Source organism: Eschrichtius robustus, chromosome 12, assembly GCF_028021215.1.
Source record: "Eschrichtius robustus isolate mEscRob2 chromosome 12, mEscRob2.pri, whole genome shotgun sequence".
Lineage (NCBI taxonomy): Eukaryota > Metazoa > Chordata > Mammalia > Artiodactyla > Eschrichtiidae > Eschrichtius > Eschrichtius robustus.
In genome coordinates, this window is record NC_090835.1 from 95,616,233 (window position 1) to 95,641,684 (window position 25,452).

General features: G+C 44.1%; 1 protein-coding gene and 1 long non-coding RNA gene across 6 annotated transcripts in view; one reads left to right on the top strand and one right to left on the bottom strand.

The window, feature by feature from the left end:
- LOC137773966 (uncharacterized) overlaps positions 1-5,566 on the bottom strand; it is a 28,321-nt gene extending 22,755 nt beyond the window's left edge. For all 3 annotated transcript variants that reach the window (XR_011075762.1, XR_011075761.1, XR_011075763.1), the window contains exon 1: positions 4,724-5,566. This is a non-coding gene — a long non-coding RNA (uncharacterized lncRNA). The remainder of the gene's footprint in view (positions 1-4,723) is intronic.
- A 589-nt stretch (positions 5,567-6,155) lies between these two features.
- The window catches only part of ATXN1 (ataxin 1), a 389,613-nt gene continuing 370,316 nt past the window's right edge, over positions 6,156-25,452 (top strand). Inside the window, exons 1-2 of one of the 3 annotated variants that reach the window (XM_068559472.1) lie at positions 6,156-6,171; positions 14,170-14,284. The gene's annotated coding sequence lies outside the window, so the exon portion shown is untranslated. Of the gene's footprint in view, positions 6,172-7,241; positions 7,434-7,826; positions 8,600-14,169; positions 14,285-25,452 lie in introns of those variants that run through there. The other 2 variants (XM_068559471.1, XM_068559473.1) reach the window with 2 other exon arrangements.

A 25,452-nucleotide genomic window follows, 5' to 3' on the forward strand; every position in this document is an offset into this window, starting at 1 on the left:
TGGTGGCTTTGATTTGTTTTCTAGTGAAGTAGCAATAGTATACTTTGCATTATCCATGCCCAAAGCCATCTGTCATTAAAAGGTATCACCCCCAACCATTCAGCCATAACCAGCTGTAACTTCAGAAGGCTTGTGCTTTCTAAAACAGAGAGCAAGTTTTCCTTTAGCTTTCCAGGGTGGCAAAGTATTTGAGGACTCCCCCACCCCACCTCGAGAGATTGAATCTAACAAAGTTTTAGTCTTACAGATAAGCCTAACAGATTTTCGTTTTCCAGGCCCACATCAGGTCTACCAAGGAGATTATGCCTTCACCAATAGCTTACTCTCAGAGATCATTTTAACAGGGGGTAAGGTCCATGTTCTATACTGCAAGGCGGAAACCTCAGGAAGGTAGAAAAGTAACTAAGTTACTACTACACTACTGCAAAGAGCCATGCCTAAGGTCTCCAATTATGGGTTCTTAGAACTAATTCCTTCACCTTCCCAGCCCCATTGTCTATACCAGTGCTGTCCATTAGAAATATAATGGACACATGTCATTTTAAATTTTATAGTAGCCACATTAAAAAGTAAAAAGAAACAGGTAAATTAATTTTAACAAGATTTTTATTTAACCTAATATATGCAGAATATTTTCATTTTAATACTTAATATATGTATATATGTGCAGATGTATGTGTGTGTGTGTGTGTGTGTGTGTGTGTGTGTATGTTCTAAGTCTTTAGAATCCAAGGTATATTTTACAATTACAACCCATCTCAAGTGCTTAATAGCCATATTGGACAGTACAGACCTATACTAAAGCATTTGTTTTTGTTTTAATTGTAGACAGAATCTTATTTAAAATTGCCTAATGTGTGTACTGTTAAGTCATAAACTGTTGGCAGATGTTTAAATACAACGATTTTAATTTCACTCTTGACTATTGGTGACGTCACTTTCATTACCCAGAAGCCTGGGCTGCTACAGTTTGGTGGAGGGTCAAGAAAGCTGATTCAGAAGGATTAAAGGATTCCTTAAAGGATTCATGTCCTTTAAGAGTCTCTGTGCCTCGAACAGAGCCCAGTGACTTCAGTTTGGGTGTGGCGAGCTGACCTCAGAGTCTATTGTGTGAGTGGTTTTCATTTCTGTTTTTAGTTTATTTTGCTTTTCTGGTCTCTCCAGCTTTATTTGGAAGTACAATCTAAGGAAAGTATATTGGTTTTGCAGGCACACTATGATTTGCTCAGATTTTTAAATGACATATGTGGGCTAACACCCTCCTTATAATACCATGCATGGTTAAAGGTCTGTCAGTGTTTCCATTAAAAATTCAACTTTGGGGTATTTATTACACAGCCATAACAAATTGCTCCAGGCCAAAATTTGGCAAATCTTTCTTTGGCATAGGAGGAAATTCTTTTTAACAATTTTTTAAGAAGATATAAATAATTAAATGTTTACCATTTAAATTTACTCACGTGATTTTTTGGGGGGGATAGACAAGGCATTCAGACAAAACATGTTGTAACTTTACATTTTGTTTGTTTTACAAATTTGCAGTATTAATATTAGCTTTATAAATAAATTTTGCTGATGATTTACACAGTTGCCCTCCCACCACCCAAATTTTTAATGATCCTAATATTTGATTCTCATATTTGGAAGTCTGATCAATATACTGATTCTGAGAGGTACTGGATCAATCAACTGTGAATCTTTAAGTTTCATCATGGTAAAAACAGACATTTTTCAAAAGATAAGATTTGTTTTGCTGTGAACTCACTGCAGATGGAAATGTCTTACTCATCTTTATATTCTCAGGGCCTAGTTATTGTAAATGCACAATGAACGGCTGGTGGTAAATAAGTGATAAACACATAAAAAACATAGCTCAAGAATGAAGACTGTCTCTTTTCATAAGTCTCATTTAAATATTCACTTATTAAATACTCACTATCTAATAACTTTGAAAAATCTTTGAAACTGTAAAGAACATGCCACCGGATCTTTAACCTCTATGATTTCCCTCATTTCTGAACAACTCAATGGATTATTGTTATTATTGAATGACCCAATGCTATGCAGGCACGAGCCAGTTCCAAAACTTTTTTGAGGCTGAGCTTTATCCTGTCTTATCCACCTCCCAGGAGCATTTGAAGATGCAGTGTGGAAGGACTGTAAAAAGTATGAAAAGCTACATAGGTACAATTGAAATGTAAATCCTCCCCACTGCAAACATGAAAGATAAACCCCTGAACTTACTGTGAAAGTAAACATGGTGAGAAGTACCTATACTTTTACCAACGTATTTGACTCCAAATGAAGTGAACTTATCTGATGTAGTATTGGGTTAACTGACCCCAAGCTTTTTAGATAAGCAGGAGTGACTCTCACTTGCCTTACTCTGTGTTGTGTTTCTTTATTTTTCATTGCAGAAAAGCTAAGGCATCTTTTTCAAGTATGACTACTGAGGTCCACTTTCTTTTAAGAATTCAAGCCTAAAACTCTAAATAATTGTATCTATATTCTATTTAACTTCCAATCCATTCAGTCATTTAGTTGTTACAAGCTGCTGAGCCGTTTGTCTTTGCTTGTCTTTGTTTTGCTTTGAACTCTGTAAGAGGCTACTTCCAATGAAGACATATACTACATTTAAAAAGCCCTTACAATTTCGAGGGCCCGTACACTTGCTTTATTAAGTACTCTTGTGCTCCCTCTGCTGCCATGAAGAAAAGTTTCATGTTCAAGACCCTGGTATATTCCTTACAGAGTGTTCTCTTGGCAATGATGATGCAGATTTGTGCATAAATCAGGGCCCTTCTGAAATGCAGTACTATTTGACCAAAGCGTAAAATGTAAGAATTTTTCATTTTAAAAGTGCAAATTAATAAAAGGGGAAGGGAATAAAAAAGAATAAATAGAAGAATTAAGTTCTGCATCTGTGGCCAAATTCATCTAGACAGAGCCCTGTAGTATAGACAGTGTTCTTTCTACTATAATGCACTCAAGAATCACTGCGGGGGTGGGGGCGGGGAGGGAGCTGGTTGAAAGACACATTGGGATTCCGTAGGTCTGGGGTGGAACTCTCATTCTGAATGTCTAAAAAGCTTCCAGATGCTGCTGGTGCTGCTTTGAAGACCATGCTTTTAAAAGCAAGATGTGCTATGTAATTGTATGATGTAAAATATACTTGATAGGCCATTTTAAACCTTCAAAAGTAGACATTACCAAAACAGTGAAATAGATATAAGAGGGTTTAAGCAATGCAGAACCCAGATTAGGAGGATGGCTCAGCTGGCCTTATTTCTCAATTTCCTTTAATTTCAAAGTTCAACTTAACGCTTGCCTGAATACAGTATCAGGTTTATGACCAGGAGCATAGTACTACATCTTTGCTTACTGGCTTCTTGAAAACGCTGCTCTTCTTTCATTGAGTTGTTTGGGTTTTTTTTGCATGAGAAAGTATTGTTTTTAAAGAATCAGGGCCAGTTATTTGTGACTGTACATTTAAAGTTTTGCCATCTGAAACTACAACATTTCAGTACTAAAGGTAATGAAACCGTATCATAAGTATTATGTTTATGTTGGACCTTGCAGGAAGAAATAGTTACAAATTTTAATGGCAGTTTCTGGCTTTAACCTTAATGGCTAAGTAAGTAAATGACACAGTTCTTATTAATTGTTCTTACTGTTTGGGTAATAAACGTATTTAGCTTCCTTGAGGGAACATTTAAATTAATTGACTAACTCTAATCTGAGTTACGTGTTTTAATGTGTTGAAGGTTGTTAAAATAAATTAACTGCATCAGTTTAATAATGAAAATATTGCTCTTTTTTTTAACCCCAAATTCTCTAAATGTAAAATGTCTAAAAATAGAGTGGAGGTGGATGGGACAGTCTGCAGATTAGGAGTTGGAGTGAAAACATCTCAGTTAAGCCAAAAACATGGCAACCAGTATTTTCTGTTATAAAAATATTTTAGATGAATTAATTTTTTTATGAAAGCTGTCTGAAACTGAAATGAAAAGCAGAAGTTCTCTGTTTATTCACAGGCCAGTAATAATAATACCTGCCTCAAAAAGCATACGTCTTTCTCGTGCAGAGCTAGCAGCTCCTGCTCCTTTCAGAAACCGGCACTGCCAAGGGGGGAAAGATATATTACTACCCGGTTACGTTCTGAGATATTAACCTTCACCTTGATAATGCTCGTCAACGAACACAACGCCAGGCAGAGCCTTTTCAGGAAACTGATTTTAATTGTCCACTAGAGGCTGTAATGAGACCAACAATGTCACTTTAGACCAACCTGGGGCTTAAACTGTAACCATCATTGATTTTTAAGTGAAAAAAAAAAAAAAAAAAGTTGTAGAAACGAGTAAACAGTAGTAGTAGTTCTTTAAAAATAGCTATGTATATGTGCATGGTATTTCAAAATGTGAGAAAAAAAATGATTTCCGGGGCTCTACACCTTCCTAGCTAGGGTGCTGATTTTTATTTCTGCAGCACCTTGGCTCTACAATACAGTTGTTTAAAAGCTGACACATTTCTCTTGGTGATTCTGTATCCTGCTTCAGTTGGTGACTAACCGTTAGGTCATAAGTAAATTCAGCCAAAAGGTTTCTCAAATACAGCTTCCAGTCAAATGGAGGCTTCCAGAGAAAAACTTACGTTGGAAGGATCGTATTTCTAGACAGTTGGTTCCAAGCACCTGAGAGAGGTCAAATGCTGCCCCGACACCTACCGGCCTTCCAGAATTATCTGCAGCCAGGAGAACGCCGCACTGAGCTCCCTTTAGCATGGCTGTGCCTTCTCTTCCTCCAGGTGCCACACCTGTTGGCCAGGTACCACCCCTCCAAAGAAGAGTCCTTCCCTTCCAGCTAACGCCTGGCGGTGGTACCCACGGAGGGACGGGGTGGCGAGGAGTCGAGAACCGCACTTAAATTTGAGTCCAGAGGAAGTTCTCCAGCGCGGATTCACGAGAACTGCCATCTGATGCTCGGTTTGCTTTCTCTATCTCCTACACTGGTTGCCTCATTTCCGATGAAATTAATGATCCCGAATTAGCGGCGAGAGGAGTGCGCGGATCGTCTACCCAGGGTAAAGCTGGGTAGTTCCATACCCAAAGCAGATTTCCGGACCTGCAGAAAGAGAAAGGAGAGCAGGGAGGTCACCAGCTTTCGTAGGCAGGAAAGGTGAGGGTGCACGTGCAGACAGGGGGACCCTTAAAACTTTCCTGAGTTGCACGCCAAGGCAATCCCCGCGGCTCGGTGGGCTGGCTTCCGAAACGCTGAGGCTAAACCGGTTTGAGGGTTAACGTGCGTGAAGATCGGAGTCAGCCCTCTTAGACGCTTGTCGGCGCGCCCAGGACGAAGGGAACGTCGGGATCAGAATTGGCCCACCTCCTCTCCCACTTGGGGTATCTCATGGGCTCCGACTTGCAGCTCGACAGCCCTCGGAGAGTCCTCCAGGGTCCCTGAGTTGCACCCCGCTGTCGCTCTGTCCCCTTCAACTAGATGCAGGGACCCGGGAAGGCGCGCGAGGACCCACCGGTCACCGCTAAAATTACCTCATCGCTTCAGCTCCCCGCCCCTTTCCCAAACCTGAAAGCACTGTCCCCTCCAGCCCCGGTCACCCCTCCCGCCCCGCGGCCCTCGATCCCGAGCCGGTCTTGGGGAAACGCGCCCGCCTCCCCGAGGGCCTCCGAGCCCGGGCTGCGCGCACCGAAGGGTTAAGGGCGCGGACCGGCCGCCGCGCTGTGCGCTCGCTGTGCTCAGAGCTGCTCGCCCCGCCGCCCGCCGGAGGGTGCCCCCCCCCCGCCCCCCCGAAGTCGGATCCCAGAGCTGCGGCGGCGGCAGCCAACTGCTCCATATTTGGCTTCTATTACACATTTACATACTGGAGCGAGCTAGCGAGCGAGCGCGAGAGAGCGCGAGGGAGGGCGGGCGGAGGGAGGAGGGAGGGGAGAGGAGCGGGGGGAGGAGGAGGAGGAGGAGGAGGAGGAGAGAGCAGAGTATACCGCAGACATCATTTCTACTACAGTGGCGGAGCCGTACAGGACCTGTTTCACTGCAGGGGGATCCAAAACAAGCCCCGTGGAGCAGCAGCCAGAGCTACAGCAGCCGCAAGACACTGTTTCTCTCCCTCTGCCCCCCCTTCCCCACGCAACCCCAGATCCATTTACACTTTACAGTAAGTGGCTATTTTTTTCTCTCCTCCGATTCTTTCTCTCCCCCCTCCCCCATCTCCTCCTCCCATGATTTAGATTGAGATCCCCCCCCTACCCCCGCTCTCCCTAGAGGGGCAAAAGCAACAACCAGCAAACAAACCCCAAACCCCATTCGGCGGCACGGAAAACAGCTGGAAGAGGAGCGAAGGAAATCGACGCGTTGTGTTGTGGTGTGCTGTGTGTTTGTGTGTGTGTGTGTGTGTGTGTGTGTGCGTACATACACCCTTCCCCGGCTCCAGCTTCCCGGGCCGACATCCCCGCTCTGGGAGCAGGGACAACTAGCAGGAGGGCTGCAGGGGCTGGGTGGGCGCCCGCCAGGCGAGGGGGCGCGCCCGGGCTGGGGGCACGGGCGGGCGGGGAGAGCGGCGGCGGCGCCCCGCTACGGCGGCTGCCGGTCCGGCAGCGAGTGCGGAGAGCCATGTCCTCCTCCCTGGAGGTGGCGCAGGGGGAGGCGGAGGCCGGGGGTCGCGCCGCCCCCTCCTCACTCCTCTCCCCGAAGAGGGCGGCGAGAGTGAGCGGGTCTGGAGAAGGGCTGGGCTTGCTCGCGGGGGCCGCCTGGCCTCGGAGCCCCGTGGTGGGGGGTCTCCCCGCGGAGGCCGGCCTGGCCGGGCGTGCGGCTGCGGACCGGGAAGGGTCTGCGCCCGCGGCCGCGCCGGGACTTCGCGCGCGTGGCCGGCCGCAGAGCGGTGGGAGAGCGGGGGACGCTGAGGGGTGGGTGCTGGGGGAGCGGGTGTGCGGTGCCGGGAGCGCGGCCGGAGTGGCGGTGGCGGCCCTGGCTGCAGCTGCCGCCGCCGCCGCCGCCGCCCTGTTGGTACGGCAGCTTCCTGATCATGTGCAGCCGTCGCAGCGGCCCGGAGCCGGGAGCCCGGGAGCGCCCCAGCCCGGGCCGGCGCCCCCTCCAGCGCCCGCGGCCGGAGCCGAGAAGCCGTGGCAGGCGCTGCCCTGCCCGCGCCGGAGTGAACGGCTGTACGGCTGCTGGGAGGGTGAATGAAGCCGGGAGGAGGGGAAGGAGGAGGGGAAGGAGGAGGTGGCGGCGGCGGAGGCGCTGCGGGGACTGGGATGCGCCCTGGAGCCCCGCTGCTCGCTCACTCTGGGCCGGGCCGGGCCGGAGGCTCCGCCACTCCTGCGACCGCAGCCGCCACCTCCTACGTGGTTCCAGCGCTGCGCGCAGGCCGGTCCCGCAGGGGGCGGGGCGGGGCAGGGGGCCGGCCGGGCTGAGCAAGAGGTGAGGCGGTGGCGGAGCGCGGCGCGAGTGTGAGTGAGTGAGTGCGTGCGATTGTGAGTGTGTGCGCGCGCGCGCGCGGGGGAGGGGGCGGCCGAGGCCGTCGCGGTGGGGAGGGGGCCCCCTCTGTGGCCACTTGGCTGACTCCGCACCGCCCCGACCCCTTCTCGGCCACCCCCCCCCCCCCCCCCCCGCCCCCCGCCTTCAGGCCGCCTTCCTGAACTCCGTGGCTGCTGCTTTCATTTTATTTCAGACCACGTAGGGGGCTGACTGGAAGCGATGAAACAATTCAGGTTTTCGAGGCAGATTGAGCAAGAACCTTAGCGGGGGGTGGAAGTAGGGTGGGGGTGGAGATCCTGCCAGAAAACAAACAAAAAAATCAGTTTCCAAGGACTGTGGGGTTTGGTTCAATCCCGTGGCTGCTCTGTTTTGTTTTGCTTTCTTAGTATATAATCCTACAGATAAGAGGGTAATATAAATACTTCGGGAGATTGAGAAATTGCTGAAGAGTAGTAAGGAGGGGGGGAAAAAAAAAGCCAGTCGGAAGCTGGTTATATAATGCGCGATGTGGCTAACGAGAACGGCAAGCTATTTTTATTTTGTTTACCGTATGCTGTGCAGTAGGGACTCCTACAAACTGGTTCTGTCCCCGAAGAGATTCTTAGTTTCCCTGTGAGATCCACAGGATACAATTAGCAAAATGAGAAGACCCTATTAAAGCCACAGAATAAAAATTAATGGCTTAGAGTGGCATACTCCGTGCACATCCTGGTGCATGCACGGGAATGTGTGTATGCAAATAAGTTCTTTGCCAATCTTGTAGTCACATCTCATTGACATTTGTGTTTTATAATGCAGGCTGTTCTTAATATTTAAACATCATCGTTACATAGCGCTCACAGCAGCGGGTAGTTACTTGATGGTTATTTTTAGGCACAGCTAGTTACTTTTTCGACAGTGTTAGCTAAGCTATTTCATTTGGGTTTCTGAGGAGCCCTGCAGTTCCTAGAAGCCCCTGTCTTAAGCCCACCGGGTGGTTTATTTGGTGGGTGAAGGTAGTTTGACACTAAAGCTTTTTTTGTAATGCAGTGTTTGCCTGAAGAAACCACCAGAGACAAGGATGAGAAAATCCTGCAAATGAACTCTTGGAAAGGGACTGCACCATAACGGTTAATGCTTTGGCATTTAATCTCCTCTGATTGCCCTCTGTGCCTGCATCAGTCAATATTTTAGCAGCTCCACAGATAACCGGGCTTGAGTGCCACCTTCTACATAAAGCAGAGGTTGAAGGACTCCCCTGAACCTTCTGCCTGCCTGCCTTTCTCATCTCGTAGATACCTGTCAGCGGGTGTAGGTTTTCGGTGTACTTACTCCAGCTCTGATCACTCATGTAATTAGATCAGGCTGCCATGGCAACAGACAAGTGTTCCTCCGTCCATTCAGGTGGGTTTGTCTTGTGCCTGGACTACTCCCAAGTGTTTCATGCACAGTATTTGTGCTGCCCCAGCCAGATGAGAGACTTTACTATTTCAGCTACATCTTCTTTCTGTCATTTTTGGACGGGAGACACTGAATGATGCTTCTAGTTACTCAACTTTTATAAAGGAGACCAACAAGCTGTGCTTACTGGGTGCAGTATGTAAATGCATCTCCCCAGACAGTGAGAGGAGCCTGACCGTCCTGCTGGTGTTTATTGTGAACAGATCAACAAGTATTTGGTACTTGTTAGACACCTTTCAGAGCTGACTAAAGCAACATTTCTTTTGCAGGCTGTCTGGTGCCTTTGGCCTTGCAGGCACTTAACCCTTTCAAGTGCAGAAGAAGTCATCCTTTAGAGCTCAAGTTGCCAGTAGTCGCAACTGGGTTTTCTAAAGGATTTATTCAGCGGAAGTAATTTATTCCAGAAGGATATCCCGATTGTCAGATTTGAAAACTGGACGGCCGTCATAATAGCAAAAAAATGCTACTGACAGTAGGCAGTCATTCTGAATGTATTCATTCTTAACTTGGATTTCTTGGCCATGATCCTTACCTTTGTGGTAGTAGGTTAAAAGGTTTTTGTCTCAGGTAAGGGATGATGCAGGCCTATAGCTGGTAGAAATGTATGGTGCTTTTGCACAATAACTTGTACTCTATTTGGGAATATAATTTCATGGGCATTTAATAATTTAGAGAGCAGCATTCTGCTGTTTGCATTAGGGGACCACCTTATTAAGCCTGCTGAGCAAAGAAAAATAACACTGTTCGGAAACAAAAAAGGAAAGAAAAGTAGCTTTGGTTGCTGAAGCTCTGTGTTGCTCAGGCAATCCAAATAAGGGAGAGTATTTTAATAACTCTGATATTTGAAAGAAAAAATAATTGAGAATAATGACGTCTTGATGTCATTGTGACCCTGCCAGTCAGTTTACAGTTTTACAGCCCCATAGCTAAATTGGTAAATCCTTTTTTTTTCCTCTGGGGCTAAGATTGAGAGGGCTACTCAGTGCTCCTCACAGGGGGTTTATGAATTTCTACCATTCTGTGAGTTTATGCAGTTGGTAACGTGATTGTGACCTGCTCAGATCAAGCGTTGCTGTGTTTAAAACGGGCCATTATTTCTAGGAGGTAAATAGATGGGGGAGGCAAGGATATAAAATAAAGCGCAGAAGTTTAAGTTTTACACAACACCTTGGAGGTCCTGGATTACCTTTTACAATGTACAGAAAATCGCTTCACTTGCAGCCAAACGTGAACATGTATTTTTCAGTGTACAAATAAATTCATCCTAAAATAAGTATGAAAAATGTGCTTGATTGGGAACTGTGAAAGTCAGTATTTTCCCTTCTGGATTTCGTTTGAAGAGGGTTTGGTAAACAGAAGTGATACTTCATTAGAAATATTATATCTAGGCTTTCCGGCCTCTGAATTGCCCTATACTCTTGGAGAAGAATTCAAGGACAACTCTTTAGTCATCAAATTATACATGAAATGTCTGTAACTGGCCTTACGTTTCAACAGACCTAACTCAGTTGTCTGGGAGTCCCGGGAAAGGCCAGCCTTAAGAGATTATTAAAATATCAATAAGCATGTTTCTGTGACTCCTGGTTTTGTTGTCATTACAGAGTTTGATTCACATTCCTTTTGTATAAATGTGCCTTTATTTTTTTTTCCATTCTGAAATGTCAAGTGGATTTTCTGTTTGCACTTACCTTGAATGACAGTTTTTGATGACTAACGCATGGTAACACTGGCTCATTTTGTTTCCTATAAGAAGTTAGTCAATAAACATGTTTTTACTAAAAGCCTGAAATTTAGTGAAGGTAGGAGTGAATGTTAATTCTTTCATTTATAGTTGTCTGCAAGTAACACATAGTTTAGACTATGAAAAGCTTAAATACTTGTGTAAGATGACATAGTACAGCAAGGCAGAATATTATTTTTATAGGGGAGACATGATTTGATTTCCATTGCTTTATATCTTTTGATATGTGCAGCTTAACTGCTTCAAACAACAGATTTAGTTCTGCTCATACTTCCAAGCTTATCAGAAGCAGGCTCTCCTTATTTTGTGAAAAGCATTGAAAATAAGAAATCATAGAAATCCCAATAGAGATAATAATTTCTGTTCTAGGGCGTTCCACACAGGACTGCCCCTTTTTAAAGAATTTTGTAGTCCTCAATTATGCTGTTCAAATTTTAGTTTCATTCAATTCAGTTTAATAAAATACGCATTCAGAATTTAAGAGGTGGTATAATAATGAGTATACTCAATGCTAGTGTTGGAGAATATTTTCGGATGTTGGCCGAAAGAGTTGTAATTGGATCAAGGTTTTAAAAATATGTAAATACTTGAAATTGCAGGAGTAATAAAAAGGTTTAGGTAACTAATCTTTATTGGTGGAAATAGTTTTCAGAAATCTCTTTCCTGTTTCATAATTTATATATCTTTGTCTTTATCAGTGTAGTAATATATTTTATAATCCTTATAAATCTGAAGTTTTCAGGCCAATGTACTATAAATATGTGTACTACCTATTACCATTTCAAATGTACTAAAACACATTTTAGAACTATTAAAGACAAAAAAGCAACAAGCATTATATTCTCTTTGACATATTTGATGTGAGCAGAACTGATTCACTGATTTTTTTATAGCTTTTAATGCATCCCATTTGTGGAGTAATGAAAATGCAATGGTAATGGCAATAATGTAAGCAAAAATTGTATCCTAAACCTGAAAATTACTTTTCAGAAAATTCATTGTAGTGTAATCACAGTTTGAGGCTTTCGGGGGGCAGAGGTTCCCCTGATGATGGTGTTTGGATTCAGGCTAAGAGGAACTCCTTTTTTTCTATTTAGGTGCTCTTTAATGGACACGTTTTGAATGAGTTATTTAGCAGAAGTTTTTAGTGATCATTGTCATAGCTGCTAACCTGTAAACATTTATGCTTCTAACATTCAAAGAAAATGTATTTTTTCTGTCACCGCGTATGGCAAATTTTCTTTTATTGCACCCTTAGCTTTGGCCTACTCTCCCCGAAGTATTTATATTATATCCTGTATCCATATTATTTATATATTATCACCTCTTTACTGACTGTCACATCAGTATTACTTAGGCCATCTTTCTGTCTTCCACTATTAATAGTATTGTGTTATGTTGCCCTGCTGTGCTTTTTAAATATTAAGGGTTCCATTTTTAGCAGATACATAAAACAGTCTATAGGCTATTTTCTGGTATGTTGTTTGTATGTTTTTGCAATACAGAGTCCACTCTGCCTTGCTTTATCCTTGTGTTTCTTCCCTCCAGTGGAACACAGCAAGTTATGTTAACTCTTTGAGTTAGTCTAACTGGTGTAGCAACACAAATGCTTTTGAAATAAGTAGGCATACCAACGTGAGAGTAAATTAATATTTTACAGCATTTGCATCATGTTTGACTGTTCTCTGCACTTCAGCAGAATAGAAGGAGACTGTAATTTGGACTCTATAAAAGCTTATCTGCCAGGTGATAGGTAAATAGGATGGTGTGCACATACATCAATACACAAGCCAACACTCTCAACTGTTAGCTCATAAAGCAAGCACTTTGCAAATCCCCGGTACCTGCACCTTGTTTGAAAATGATGATCAAGTATTTTGATGCTTCATTTGAAATGTTACTAGATAAAATCAAGATTACTACCCCCTCCCGGGCCCTTAAAACAAGTACTGTGTAAGGATAAATAGAATATTGTGAGCTTCTATTTAACTTGGCCACTATTTATATTTGTAACTCAGCAAGCTTCTTAGTGAAGGACAGTGTCTTCCAAGGACTTCAGAGACGTTATAGTCTAGAACAGCTTGCTTCTTTCTCTGTCTACACTTACTGATTACATGTGGGGAAACCAAGGCCTAGAAAACTTCCTTCTTCTGCATATCAGTCCCAGGCATGCAATAGATGCTTAAATAAATACTTGGTGAATGGATTAGCTAGAAGTAAGAATACTTTGGCTATTATTCATTACTTCGCAAAGTGTTGGAAAGCAATCGAAATTATTTTCCTTTCCAGCTGGGCTGTGCTCTTAAAAATAGTGAGTGTGTATGGATGAAAATAATCATGAGATGTGTTGCCATGTACCCAAGGATAATTGGCTCACTTACCTGTTTACAGATTATTCACATTGGAGATCATATTCATAGCTCCAGAATAGTTTTTTTTCTGACACCCAATATAATCCTGGGCCTTCTCCTTCCTACTGTTACCTGGCGTGGGCTTAGGAAACCCAAACTAAATTTAAAACCAGCCTAAACAAATATGCAGATCAGCTCCAGGAATCAAAGGCTGAAAAAAATCAGTCCAGCAATGACTAGTTTGGGGATTAGTTTATAATAACTGTGCTACTGATTTTATTTAATGTGGAGAGTTGGGAACTACCAGTATTTAAAAACATGATTTAAATAGATAGTGCTGGAAACTATGTTAGCAGATCGAGCCCTCAACTTCTTCCATTTCTATGCATAGGTCTTTACCTCACAAAACCTACTACAAGCACCAGTCTCCCTGATGGAAAGGTATATGGAAGATTCATTCATTCTCTCTTTCATTCATCCATTCACACATTCACTCATTCATCATACAGTGGGTAATTTTTACTTAAACATGCTCAAGATATTGTGGCAGAATAAAAATCAAGTAGACATACATTCAGTAATTAAATCATTTAAAGTTTAGTGGAAAAAAAAGTCTAGTGAGTATATGCATACTTAAAATTTTTTTTTTCTGCATTTGATTCTTCTATCCCATTAGACTGGTATGCTAATAACTGCTCTGTTTCATGATTGTGCCTCAAAGTTGCATGTTGATAGTAAGATATGCCTCGTGAAAGTTAGACTCTGGCTCAGTTACTATTCAGTCCATGCCCATTTTCACCTGATAGTCCTGTGATTACCAGCATGTGTTTATGAGGAAATTGGCTAGAATCATTAGAGAAAAGAATGACAGTAGCTGTCTCAAATGGGGAGACCAAGCTCTTAATTTGATTGGAGGGATGACCTTTCTGTGTGTTGGCCTCCCTCTGAGCCCTGTTGAATAAAACCAGACCTGCCTTTTGAGCTGGCTGGTGGTAGCTGTGTAATTCTCATAAAACAATGCAAGATTTGATGTTCTTAAAGTTTAGATTTCAGTGCATGGGCACTTTCAGGTGGAATTATGTTTTAAAGCCGTTCGTTCTGTTTCTCATTTTGGATTTCCTCTTCTGCACCCCCTGGACCATTGCAGGAGGATCGTGCAGCAGATCACCAGGGTGGTCCATTCAAGCTGCAGATTTGTCTGTCATCTTCGGACAGCAGGCTCGTCCTCCACAGCCACTGCAGGAAAGCGCGTCACCCATCAGGTGAGAGTTTTGCGATGCTCTCTAGTTTCCATCTGAGGATAAAGTCTGACCTGGGAAAATCGCCTACTAGCCGTACTTTAGCACTTTGTAGACTGTTTAAGATAATTGTTCTTTGCAAACTGTATTGTGTGGGAAATTGAGAAATCGCCAAGAGAGGTTTCTTTAAAGCTCGGATTAGAGTATTTCTCTTTTTGATTTATTTGGTTTATGAAGTAGTCTACCTCTGACTTTGTGGATGGTCGATTATCGTGTGTGTTGGGCTGGAACCTGCTCATTTTAATTGTCACCTGTACTTCAAGCTGGTGAGAATGTTTTGCTACCAAATGGTTATCTTAAGTCACGTTTTAGGTTATTGTGGTGGTATGACCCTTGTGTAGGGAGACGGGGTCGTTTGTTCGGTAGCAACCCATATTTGTTGGATCTCGAATTTCTCTGTGCCTGTTTGGATTTTACAACTTCCTGATTTCTTCATGTACAGTAAATTTTTCTCATCTGGAGAGTCATGCAGACCCAGGGTGGATGCAGGGTTGATGACTCATGGTTCTCTGTTAAAGGGAAGACAAGAGGAGAGTCGAGTGCCTACATGAAATCAGGAGACCATGGAAGTTAGTTAGAAGTTGGGGCAATAAGGGCTTGGGAACACTGGTATTCGCAACCGGAGGAGATTGTGAAATAGATCCCTTCTCTCTGTTTGCCTTGGGAGTAGTCCTGCTCCAAGCTGTGGAAATAGACTAGTTCAGAGGTTCCCGAGCCTGGCTGGGCACCAGAATCACCGGGAGAGGTTAAAAAAAATAGAATAGGGGCTCCACCCTAGATCTGCTGAATCAAAATGAACCTTAATGGTCTCTTGGAGTCATACTGATGTTCCACAGCTTTGGCAAAGGCTGGATCAGGTGGTCTCTGGGCAGCTCTTCCTGAGTCATGTTGGATTTCCTTCCTTGGTGAGATGCACAGTCCACTTTTACCAAACCTCACATCCAAAACTCTGGATTTTCAGCTGATGTTTAAGAGGTGAATACTTGCTTTATCAAAATGTTCATTTTGAAACTGATTCAGTAGATTTCTTTAAATAAAGAACCGCCCCCTGCCAACCCCGGGCTTCTAAGATCCAGTTTTTAACTTCCATATAAATTCCATGGTATTTGAGATAAGAGCGCAGGGCTCTGGAACCAGCCTGTCTGAACTTAAAATCTAGAGCTGCCACTGTGAACTTGGGCAGCCCTGTAACCTTCCTATTCCTCAGTTTCTTCTGTGTAAGATGGAGATAATATTAGACGTTTCTCTAGGGCTGCTGTGAGGATGGAATGACGTAATATTTGTACACTGAGCAGAATAGTACCTGGTATATGGTTTATGATCCATGAACCTGTGCTGTCACTGTGAACCTGTGACTTGTCTTGACAGGGTGATTGTAATGTTCTTATTTGGTTATGGTTGCTTCTCAACCATACATGACTCGGAATAAGTAAATATCCCTGTACCTTGGTCTTTGGACCAACATTGTAGATATTTGCAGCCCTGCAAAGCCAACGGGCCTTTTATTTATTTTTCTGAACTTTGTGTTAGTCTACCTTGATTCCTGATGCAGGTTGCCTATGTATTGTTTTTATACTGTAGGATGAACTGCTGAGTTGCAGGCATAAGTGACGTCACTTGTGGTCTGAGTAAAAACACACACATACCTGAATGCCGGAAGTACTGTGCCTCAGAAAGGGGGGTCAGTAAAGTCCTACTGGGGGACAAGGCAGGGGAGAGAGGAAGTTATCATACACATTCTATCCTTGTGAAATATGGAACTGAGTACTTTACATTTTATGGGCTGTGGGTTGGGGAAAGCGTCTTTCAAAGGAGATAGAACAACTCTAGAATTCTGTGCAGAGTTAAGTCTCATAAGGCCTACAAGTGTCAGCTCCGTCGAAAGGGGTGCGATGTCTTATTGCTAATTTCTCTCTTAGGGGTATTATCCATTTTAGGCAGAAAATCCTCACCTTGAAGTTTTGAGGGAAGTGGCTTAATTGCATATGTGGTTAACACATATGCAATTTTTTTTAACCTGTGGTGTTTAAAGAGAATCATGTGTTAAAACAGGAATGTCTCAAGAATTTATTGTGAAAAAAACGGGCAGCAAACAGTCCTATCTCTTGGTCAGTATGTGTAGCTTATTGAGAAGAGATCCAGGTTTTTATAGTACATAGTACAGTATATTAAGTGTCATAGGAATACTCATATTACTGACAAAGCAGTGCAGAGTCACCTTGAGTTTTAAGCAGCTGACATTTCCTAGGATCGCATTTAAAGGAAGCTTATAAGCATTAGCTAAATGTTTTGCATAAATAATGGCCTCATTACAGTCCTCACAATTGATGGCTAAATGTAAGCAAGGAAACAGTATCATTCATGTTGTACTCTGGTATACTCATTAAGGTTTTTTATTTTTTAAGAAAAATAAAACCTAGATTACAGTTATTTCTGGTTCTAGCTATTTTATTAATACAATACAGCTATAGCAGTTTATGACCTACCTCATTTACAGGCACGGTCTATGTAAAGAAATGATTCATTCATTTATTCACTGTGTATTTTTTTTTTTTTTACTACTGCACAGAGTGAGTAAGAGCTACTAGGAGGAGGTTATATTCTTCGTGGTCAAGTAGGGGGAAGAAGAAATGCTCTGAAATAACTAATACAAAGCAGAATGGGGTGGGTTGTACTTACTGGGGCAGGTTCTAACACAGAAGGAATTCAGGAGAATGATACTGAGTAGGATGATGGGGAAAGACTTGGAGGAGGAGGGACAATTTGAGTTGAACTCTGAAGACTGGTTAGCATTTCTGTGGGAAGAGATGGATAGAGTGTGAGGATGACTGTTTCAGTGCCAGGGCCATAACAAGCAAGTGCATGGTATGTAATTGATGAGGCCATCGTGGCAGAAGCCCAGGTGCCGGTGGACATCTGAGTTGCTGGAGTCCGGCAGACAGTAGAGTGTGGGAATAAGATTACTGAGAGATCTGGTCTGGAGATAAATTTGGAGGAGCCGTTGGCATGAAAGTGATCTTCGAGATTGGGCTTTGGGTTCTTGTGCCTGGCAGGAAGTTTGACAGGCAGGCGGGATGAGTATATTTCAGTGATGACGTCAGCCAGAGTGGAATATGTAGAGGGAAGTAAGAGACAGTGGAGGCAGCAGAAATGGAGCATTGCTGTGGCACAGCCTTTGTATGTTTCCTGTTTAAGACCTGGGGTGAAGGGAGGGAGGATGGAGAAATTGGGATGATGCACGGGGTGGGTAATGGGGGGGGGCGGCGTCTCCCCTAGACACTCAGGCACCTTGGAAACTCAGGGCTGAGCTTTAGCTCAATGAAATCTTATTGAAACCTTTATTCTTTAAGACCTTTAAAAAAATAGAAACTTGAGCTAATTTTAGCCAGATCTAACGTGTGTGTATGAAAATGAATGCTGCTTTTGAAATGCAGCGCATGCAGTATCTCTTTTCATTTAAACAAATGATCCCTCTATTTTCCTCTAAACAGTTTTATTAAGAAGATTTTCAGTGAAGCCCTGGACACACTGACAACGATTCCAGCTTTGCCTTTGATCTTTTCCACCGTGGATTTATTTATCTCATGTGATATGCGTAAATCACATTGTGCCACCTACTTGACTCTGGAGCAATTGTTCATTTGTGGCAATTCATTTATTGTACTTTGATAAATCACATTAATATGGGCGTGTTTCATAACTTTAGTGTGGACTCTTAAATGTTATTTGAGTGTGTGTTTGTGTGTATATGTGTGTGTATATATATACATATATATATATTTCCAGCTACTAGTCACAGCTTTCTGGACAATTTGGCTTTTCATTTATACTTTATAGAAAATGTAGAGTTAGTGAGCCTTGGCTCTGGGGAGAAAGACTGCATAGCTCAAAGTGAAGGAGAAAGCTGGACATTATCTGGTTATATTGCTATTATTGGGGAGTCAGTCTTAATATAATGAAGGAATATTTGAGGATTATTTAAGATTTTTTTTAACCTGAGTTATTTTGATGGGCTGTCTGTAGTCCCCTAAATGGCCCAGAATGAGGCTGTGACTTAGCTACCTTTCATAAAAGACAAGAAGGTTAGGACAGGAGTGACAGGAATGGAGAAAACAACTCAACAACTCCAGGGGGCAGACCATGCTGTCTGCAAAGATTCAATGAGCATATAATATGTGAGAGGCATTATGCCAACAAGACCCTAAAGGAAATCTGGAGATGATCAGATGATCAATAGTCCACACTTTCTGTGTATTAACTCTTTTAATCCTCACTGCAATCCTTTGGGGTAGGCACTGCTATTATCTGCATTTCACAGGTGAGGAAACTGAAGCACAGAGAGGTTAAGTCACTTGCCCAAGACTGCTCAGCTGTTAAGTGGTAGAGTCACGCTGGGACCCCAGCCTGTATTCTTTTTTTTTTTTTTTTTAATTTATTTAATTTATTTATTTTTTATTTTTGGCTGTGTTGGGTCTTCGTTGCTGTGCGCGGGCTTTCTCTAGTTGTGGCGAGCGGGGGCTACTCTTCGTTGTGGTGTGCGGGCTTCTCATCACGGTGGCTTCTCTTGTTGTGGAGCATGGGCTCTAGGCGTGCAGGCTTCAGTAGTTGTGGCACGTGGGCTCAGTAGTTGTGGCACGCGGGCTTCAGTAGTTGTGGCACACGGGCTTAGTTGCTCCGTGGCACGTGGAATCTTCCTGGACCAGGGCTCAAAGCTGTGTTCCCGGCATTGGCAGGCGGATTCTTAACCACTGCGCCACCAGGGAAGCCCCCCCCCTTTAAAAAAATTTTATTTATTTATTTTTGGCTGCGTTGGCTCTTCATTGCTGCGCATGGGCTTTCTCTTGTTGCGGCGAGCGGGGGCTACTCTTCGTTGCGGTGCGCGGGCTTCTCATTGTGGTGGCTTCTCTTGTTGCGGAGCACGGGCTGTAGGTGCACCGGCTTCAGTAGTTGTGGCTCGCAGGCTTAGTTACCCTGCGGCATGTGGGATCTTCCCGGACCAAGGCTCGAACCCGTGTCCCCTGCATTGACATGCGGATTCTTAACCACTGTGCCATCAGGGAATCCCCCAGTCTGTATTCTTAACTGCTGCCATGCATTGTCTCTCAAGCCCTCAGCTCCTTCTGTAAGGCAAGGTGTGCCCAGGAGTAGTATTTAAGGACCCACAGCAGAGTTGCGGCCGGCTCTCAGAGGTCAGGATCAGAGAAGGTTCATGGACGATGAGCCCTCCTTTTCCAGGCGTGCCTGTCTGTTCAGGGTCACATACAGGCTGTCTTTGCTGTGTTGTTTCCCTTTCTTTCACTCTTTGTCCTCCTCCCTGAGATTCCTACGTACTTTCAATAATTATTAATTGAAGAAAATGATGACCATGGCATATGCTTATCTGTGTTTCAGGGGATTGGCTTAAGTTGGGCTCCAAATGTTTGGTGTCCAGTGATGAACTTTTGACTCTTGAAAGCGAGGTGATGAACTTTTGACTCTTGAAAGCGTTTTACTGGGTCAGTGCTCAGTTTGCAAGGTTTGGCAGATAGGAACTATTTCTCTCTGCAGTTTGATAGATGGTGGGTGGCACCCAATCCAACTCAAAGAACAAAACATGGGGTGAGAGGAGGTCACACTTAAGTCAGGGAGGCCATCGGGAAGCTCAGAGCTTGTATCCCCTCCCCTCCTTCCCGCCCCACCTCTGCCCCTCCTGTCCCTTCACCTCTGGTCCCTGCCCCTCCCAGGCTCATTTTCTCACCTTCACTGGACCAGTGATGAGTCTTGACCAACTCATGTCAAAAGGATAGAGAAGAAAGATCACTTTTCTCTTAGGCTGCCCAGGGAGAACTAAGAGTTTCTTTCTTACAGTTGAAGAATGTAAGTGATGATCATTTTGTAACGTGTAGAACCATCAAATCACTCTGTTGTGCCCTTGGATCTAACAGAGTGTTGTAGGTCAATTAAACTTCCATAAAAGAAAGAAAATTACCAAGGATGTTTTTAAAAAAAATGTCTTCAGAGGCAAGTCTTGCTTTATAGACACACAGAACAGGAGGATTTGGGATTTACCCTCTGTGCACACGTGGATGGCAGCCCCAGCCTTCATCCGAGCTGTGATCATATGTGATGCATTTTATTTACAGATTAGGAGGCTCTGACTCTGACATATGACTAACAGGGAAGCTCCTCCCTTGCAGCAGTTGTATGTCATCTGCTTCAGAGAACTAATTGCTTGGCAATTCCCCTTTGGTAATTCCCTCTTTATTTTCTGATGAGTTACTTAACAGTGACGGGCTTGTTGAGCGGAGCGTTGAGTTTAATGTGTGCTCCAGAAACTCCACTGTAGGCCTGGGGGATATGTTTTTCGAATTCTGTTTAGCTTTACTGAAGGAACACTGAAACCATTATATGGCCTGTTAATATTTCACTCAATACGAGGTTAAACGCTGAGCGGTGTGCAATTTTCCAAAAGAAATCAAAACCAGGCTTCTTTTTTTCAGTGTGCCCCTGTGCATTCGAAAATTATTAAAAAGGAATTTAATATTCATAGAATGTTTAATCCTTTTTTTCAAAATAAGATTTCAAATGGAGTAGCTTTCCAGGACACCACAGCGTGAGTGGGGTGTGGTAGAAAGCTGTTGGGCGGGTTTTGGGGAGACCGAGTTTCTTTTAACTGCCTTGCCGCAAGGTGAGGTGGACCACCCGCTCTACCTTGCTGGGCCTCAGTTTCTCCATTTACAGGAAAGAAAGCGGGTGAAAGAAGTGATCACTCGGACCTCTTCTATCTCTAACACGACACAGTTCCGTGAATAGATTTTATTGTAATTCTTCCTCTCGGTTCCCCCCACCCTCCCCCAGAGACCTTTGCTCTGTCAAACATCATTTGTTTGACTTTGTTCGGTTTTGTATTTAATTAGAATTTACATTTTCAGCTATTATTGTGTCATTATTTATAAAGTAAGTCATCAGGGGTGCCTAAAATCATTTATCACCCCATCGCTATTAGTTCCGTACCTTACCGCTTCCTCGGCTCCTTTTTCCTCTTCTTGCTACCATGCCCCAAACAACATCCATTTCTGGAGTGGCTGTGTTATCACTGGAAGGAATCTTTCTGCTAATTATGGAATAATTTTTTGTAAGGAGAGTGCAGAAGCTCTGCTCTTTGCAGTAGCATCGAGGGTCACATTCTGCTTTTAATTTACAAGTAGAAATCCTTTGGATGTCGTTTGGTTTTACCTGCAGGTGCAGATTTGAGGCTCGAGGTAATTCCTTTTTTCTTCCGCATCAACTTTCCCAGTTGGTGTGCATAGCATTACTTTGTCCTTTTGGTTCCTTTGTAAACCGTTCATACTGTTGTCTCTTGACTCATTGAGTAGTGTTTTTCGGCAGCCAGTGCAAATAGAAGAGGTGACATTTAAGCGTGTTTCGTTTTGTTGTTTTGTCTGTTTCATAGGCAGAGAGGAAGGGAGGAGGCAATAGGGGTGTTAAAAGTGAGGGCTTTGAAGACAGGGAGGTTAAGGTTTGAATTCTGGCCCTGGCTCCTTAGTTGTGTGTCCCAGGCCACATTTCTTAAATCTGTGATCCTCAGTTTTTCATCTGTAAAATGGGGATGATGACAAGGTCTATCTTACAGGATTGCTGGAAGGATCAAATGCCCATTCACTGTATATTGCCGGTGGTAGGATCTCAGTACATAATTTAAAGAAAAGAAAGGAGAGGAAAGTATAGAATTTAAGGGCTGGAAAAAAAAAAAACAAGAACTAAGGAAAGAGTTGTATCTTTGGGGGTACTCAGGGTAGGAGGAGCCCTTCACAGCCCTTTGTGGGCAGGTTTGAATTCCAGACGGACCATTGAAACTTGGGAGAGCCTGGACCGCCTTCCCTGTTCTGGGTGTGATGTTCTACTGAAGGTCGACCTGCTCCACAGAAGAGGGTGTTAGTTGCTGTGCAATGGATAGAAATATTACATTTTAAACATCTTTTGTCTATTCTTTACTACAATAAGAGAAAACCAATGAAAGCAAAAGTTCCCTTTGATTCCACCATCCCAGTCCGTAAGTCACTATCAGGTGTTGTCTTTTAGTTCTTGACAATTTAACATATATTTTCACTTTTGCTTTTTCCATTTAGCATAAACATTCTGATTTGCAACCTAGACTGTACAGTTATCCTTTGCAAGGATTATATAATATACCATCAAGTTGTTTTCTCTTAATTAAGGTTTTGTATTATTTGTGGACATTCGAGTTGGTTCTAATTGTTTACTATTATAAAACTGCAGTGATTACCTTTGTACACTTAAGTATTTTCTTAGGATACAATCACATCAGAAGGCTTATTCCTAGATGGAGGGGCCTTGCTCTGAACTGCTTTCTAAAAGACAACATTTACATTGTTACTGATGATATATGACTATGTCTTGCTTCAACCTGATTAATTGTGGGACTTACTCTTTTTTGGCTAATTTAATAGGCTTCTTGGTTTTAAAATTTGCATTCCTTTGATCCCTCTCAGTCGCAGAACATTTCCATCTGTGTTTACTTACTGATTTTCTTTTATACAATTAGCAAGCGGGAGTCTTGATAATTTCTCATCTGTGCCTATGAGCTCTTTGTGTGCTCTAGAAATTGATCTTTCTTAAAGTCATATGTACTGCAGCTGTTTCCCCAGTCCGATTGTTTTTTATTTGGATTCTCTGACTTTCTGTTGTATGGAAGTCCAAGATTTTCGATGATGTCTCTTTTCTTCTGTGATCATACCCAGGGCCAGCCTGGAAGGAAGAAGGAAGATGACTGCAGCTCACATTCTGCACCCGGCCGGCCCGCGGCTCGGCTTGGCTGGAATACTTCTCATTCTCAACTGCTCACCGCCCCCCTGTTGAACACCAGGGAACCGCTCCTTGTTGAAACCCTAGTGCTTTTCTACTGCCGAGGGCCCCTTTCTACTTTCCTTCCCACCTGCTCCGCACTCCTTGACCTTGATCCATCCTGGGCCAGTCTCCTAGATGTCTCGTCTCCTCTGCCCACCTTTGGGGCTCTCCGCCCTGTGTTGCTGACCCCCGTTTCTCTCGGGGAGCCCTGCTGTGGGGGCCGTGCTGGAGGCCTGGCAGCCTCCCTCACGTGGGCCTGGAGAGATCAGTCAGGAGTTCCAGGCTTGGCGAGGTTGAACCCTTCTTCGAGGATCCTGGGTTGGGCTCTTCACACCTTCCGCTCACTTAGTCCGACAGGCCACCTGCTGAGGAGTGAGCTTCGAGGGTTTGATTTTCATGCAGGTTAGACTGAGGGGCCCACTGCTGCCCGGCTTCCCTTGCTATTGTAGCTCTTCCCTGGAGAGAGCTCTGCGGGCAGGAGGGCGGGAGCAGTTTCCCGGGTATGGAGCTCTGGGGGAGTCTGGTCTCCAGGCCTGAACTGGGACCAGTGGCCCTGCTGGGTTGCAGTGGTTTAGGGTGTGCTGTCCCTCCTCAGTGGCCTTTCTCAATGGGCACTTGTTCTGGTCCAACCCGTTTTCCTCTCTGAGGCCAAAATGAACATTTCTTACTCTTAGACATCTGTCTGCATCTCTGTTTCACCTCCTTGGTTTTTCATTGAAGTTCTGAATCCTTAACCTGGCCCAGCAGCTTTGGGGTCCCTTGCTTATCTCCCCGGCACTGTCACTCATCTGTTGCCCCTTCTTTGCTTCAGTCATTTAGCATTTCCTCCTTCGAAGTGCCCTGTCCTTTCTTATTATGTTCCAGCTTTTACTCGTGCTGTTCCCCTTCCTTGACATCCAACTACCCACCTCTATCTGTGTGGCTAACTTTGCCGCATCCTTAGAATCTTTGTTTAGAGTCCTTTCCTCAGGCAGCCGGGGGACTAGTCATGTGCTGCCTGTCGGGGATTCCCAGAGCCCCCTGCTGTTCTTCTCGGCGGGGGTGGGGGGGGTTTGTAACATTTTGCACCTCTTTCCCCAGCTCAGTGACAGCAGGGACAGCAAGGACTGTTTCCCCCACCCCCACCCCCAACCATTCTTGGCATTTGGCATCCAGTAGGGCTGCAATAAATGTAAGCATTTCCCCTACAATGTGGGTTTGTATGATGCAGATTGGATGCAATTCCATCTCTTTATATAGACGATGACTTACAGGATTGTGGTCTGGAGCCAGCCCTGGGGCCTAGTGGACCACAGTCGTGGAAGAAGCTGTGGCATCTGTTGAATACCTGTGTGCATCAAAGAATGGGTGATAAAGGTGTGACCAAAATTTACAAGAGGGCTCTGCTCAGGAGAAAGAAAAGCCTAGTGATGAATTTTCTGGAACAAAAGCTATATGGAATAGATTGCTGGATTTGCTCAGTGATATTTAAATTTTATAGTACTACATTTATAACCACACCAAACGCTATCATCATTGAGCGTCAACACAGGAAAAAAAATTACTGTGTTTTTGAATGTCTAAAACTGTCTTTCTTTGCAATGAAAAAATTCCTGTTGGATTTCGATGATGTGAGAGGATTCTTAGAAACACCGCTAACCTGTGGGATGAATGAGTGGATTTGAGGTTCACCTCCTTAACACCTGTCCTCTGCTTTGATCAGTCTCCCTTACGTGCTCTTGTGACCCTGCTCTCCGATTCAGGTGAAAGTTCTTGGTGGGATAATTTTCCTAAGGAGATCATTTTATCTGGAAGAGAGTAGTTCTGGAGTCTTAAGCAAGGTTGGTCAAGTGGAGGTAAAGCACGCCATGGACCAGGGAGCCCTGAAACCCTCCTCTGCGTGACCCCACCCAGGAGGAATGGGGCTGGTGGGGTCTGACCGTGGTGTCCCTGCCCCTTTGAGTTGGTGGGGACAACCTCCTGTCTCTTGCACGTGAGTTCGTCTAGAAGTTGCCCTGTTGGTGGTGGGTGAAAATACCTTTTCCAGGGAGAGGGTGTCCATTGGTGATCACTGATGTGAGGGTCTGCATGCTTCTGATGGAGGTTCTGACAGGTATGGAAAAGGGTCTGACGTTAGAACTGAGGCCTGGGCCCATCGTCCACTGCAGCGCCCTAAAGCCCTTTCTACCTTGCTCTGTTCTGGCAAGTTCCAAATGGGGGCAGAAAGGACTCTGGATGAATTTTGTTTTGATTGTTCTTCCCCTTTTCAAGGCTCCATGCTGTAATCCAGACCATTGAGAAGTATG